At 41.1% G+C, this 3,332-nt stretch overlaps 1 pseudogene; it reads left to right on the top strand.

The window, feature by feature from the left end:
• Window positions 1-553: 553 nt before the first annotated feature.
• LOC118835719 lies at window positions 554-1,576 on the top strand (annotated as a pseudogene).
• Window positions 1,577-3,332: the final 1,756 nt, after the last annotated feature.

The raw sequence follows: 3,332 nt of genomic DNA, 5'->3' as shown, positions 1-3,332 counted from the left end.
TTAGCAGGAGGTGCTGAAGACTTTCAGTCACCCTCCTCAATAAACATCCACAATATATGTTGATTTTCAGTTGTCAAGAGAATTCACTTCCAAGGCTTGTTATTAAAATATTATTATTATTATTGAGACTTTCAGGATCTCCACTGGCCATTAGCTTATTGATTGCCAACTAGCCTAACTAATAAATTGATTATTAATTATCAAGAAACACTGTCTCTTGGTGTTTTTTCCCATTCATCTCATATCATTGATTAGTTGTTAAAATGCTCATTCTGTGTCAAGACAATATTTGTTGGGCTAATTATTTGACTGTTTCATGAACTATTACTTAAAGAGTTTAAAGGAATAGCATCACACCACTAATACCAACTTCCCTGCTCTATAGACTAAATTCAAGTGTGAGAATGTTTCTGTAAAGATTAGATGGAAACACCTTTCATAGGATCTGCTAGGTGGGATTGAGGAGACAGTGCTCACAAATAACATCAACTTTTACTTTTCTCCAGGCCCCTCTACATTTGATGACAGTTCTTCTCACCAAGAAACTACTACCATGAAAGCTAAAGATATAATTTTGAGTATTGTCTTCTTCTCCCAGACAGGAATTGGGGTTCTAGGAAATTCGTTCCTTATTTGTCTCTCCATTTTTATGTTTCTCATTGGACATAGGATGAGGCCTATAGACACTACTGTAACTCAGCTGGCCTTGGTCAACTGCTTGGTGCTTCTCTTAAAGGGCATCCCTCAGACAATGGCAGCTTTGGGTCTGGTGAATTTCCTCAATGAAATTGGCTGAAAAATTATTTTCTACCTTCACAAAGTAGCTCGGGACCTTTCCCTCAGCATGACCTGCATCCTGAATATCTTTCAGGCCATCACCATCAGCCCCAACAACTCCAATTGGGCAGAGCTCAAAGCCAGGGCCCCAGAATACCTCCTTCCCTCCAGCCTACTCTGTTGGGCTTTTCACCTGTTTTTTTCCAGCTATATTCCTTGGGGAATTAAGGGGCCAAGGCAAAACAGAAACATCACTGAGATACAGCATCATGGATACTGTTCTCATAAACTTCCTTCTGGATTTCGTGCCTCATTTGTTGCGACCTTTCTTGATGCTGTGTATTTGGGACTCATGGTCTCTGCCAGTGGTTACATGGTGACTCTTCTATATAGGCATCACAAGAAAGTCCAGAAAATTCACATTACCTGCCTCTCCCCCCGAGCCTCCCCTGAGACCAGGGCCACCAAAACTATCCTACTCCTAGTGGGCACCTTTACTTCCTCTTACTTGCTCCATTGCGTCTTGACAGCATATATGTCACTTATAAAGTCCCCACTCTGGTTGACATATACCTCTGCTTTCCTGGGTTTATGTTTCCCAGCTGTTAACCCTTATGTGCTCATCAGCAGTGACTCACAAGTTCCCAGGTGCCTCTATGCTCTATGTGGGAGGAAAACCTCACATTCTGACCCTGGTAACAGATTAATATCCTCTGCCCAGGATGACTTTCTGAAAGCTCCCATTAGAGGAAAGCAATCACCATATCAAATGAGACCTGGATGTAACCCTAAAAATTAGACTAACCTCTCATTTCTTAGAAGCAGGGAGTGGCTTAGGAATATTGATAGTAGGGTCAGTGAGTCATAGCTGATGGTAAACACAGGCACAGAATTCTGAGATTTATTAGTTTATTAGCAGGATGAGAACCTGTTAACAATATGAGTCAAATGGCTATCTCAGGTCAATGATCAAGAGGAGGAGGCACAGCTCCTTTTCATGAACATAGAACAAAGAAGAGAATTGAGTAAGTGATCAAAATAATAGAATTGGTTAAATTGACAACATCATGAGGCTGAGAATGACATGATTACTTAGAAATTGAGAATGAAAGACTAATAAGAATCTCTTCCTTCCTTCCTTTGACTTAGAAATGTTAATTGAGTTCATCTGCAAGGTTAGACACGGTGGACCAGACCTCTTCAGATAAAAAAAACCAGACATCCATCCTTCAAGGATAACTTGGTATTGTAAAAATACTACACCGGACTCCCTGATGTCCACCTGCATCCCTCAAGGATTATAGATTTTCTTGAGGCAAGAACAAAACAGTGATTAGCAGAACTGAATTTCTAAATTTAGCTCCTATCCAAAGAGATGTGGCTTGAGCAATTGTACAAAATTAGGTGATAATACAGGTTAATTGGAGAATAGAATCAAGTATAAAATGCTGTAGAATCAACTAAATTTCTTCAGTTCCCCACCTCTTATTCAATAAGAGGCACTGTTTCCTCAATGATATGCCAATTATCAAGTGACATCAAGTTTATCTACCTCTCAGGATTGACTCATCAGGCTACAAAAAGACCTGAAGGAGCCACTGTGACACTAGTGACCTACTTTTGAGTGTCTGGTGTAGGCTTAGGGTTCCTCATTTCTCAGCTTATTCATTAGCAACTCCCCCCAACTCTCAGTGTGGCTCCATCTAACAAATTCATCCTCCCTCCTCAGGGCTCAGGAAAGTTTCTTGCTCAGATGCTTCTAGCTGCCCATTTGGCATTTCTCATTATGATAATTAGTTTCCATTGGGAAGTTCTTATTCATGAACACTAATTGCTGGTGACAATTTGCATCTGAGTTAAAAGTTTTTCTATTCCTGGACACCCCCTTGGGCTCCCTCAGCTGCCAATGTCAATGTTAAATCTTCTGAAAGTGATATGACAAACACCACTCCCCAGTGATATAGAGATGAGAAGGGGCAGATCAACTCAGGGAATCAACACTCTATAACTAGAGCCCTTGCTTCACACCGCCCTGTCAGCTAACACTCTGATTGCCACAGCCATGCCCAGTGCTCCAGCAGCTGGCACCAGCCTGGTGAGTTTCTTTCTATATCTCAGCCTCAAACACAAGAATTATCTCTTAAGATAGGAGATTGTCCATGAGAGGGATAGACCTATGGGTATACGTTTTCTGTAGGGGTAGGAAAGTGAATCCAAAGAAAGACTAAAACAAAAATTAGAATTTTGCCCCAAGATACAAGACATTTATTATATTTCCTTTCCCTCCTCTGAATCCAACTCAGGTCTCTTCCATCTCTCCTTAGGCACCTCTGATCCTTCTACCTCCTTTCCCTACCTCCCCTTTGCCAGAGTTAATCTAGCACTTGTGTTCTGTGTTTGCATGAAAGTCACAAGCTCACAGAGCCATAGATTTCAAGTAAGGACGAACCTCAGAGTGCATTTAGCTTTTAGCTCTTTCTTTTAACAGAGGAGGAAACTGACATCCAGAAAGATGGTGACCTACCCATTGTCACACAGGTGCTCAATACACTACA

The sequence above is a fragment of the Trichosurus vulpecula genome, chromosome 2 (genome assembly GCF_011100635.1).
Source record: "Trichosurus vulpecula isolate mTriVul1 chromosome 2, mTriVul1.pri, whole genome shotgun sequence".
NCBI lineage: Eukaryota > Metazoa > Chordata > Mammalia > Diprotodontia > Phalangeridae > Trichosurus > Trichosurus vulpecula.
Note: the sequence above shows the minus strand (reverse complement) of the source record. Positions and strands in the feature narration are given on the sequence as shown.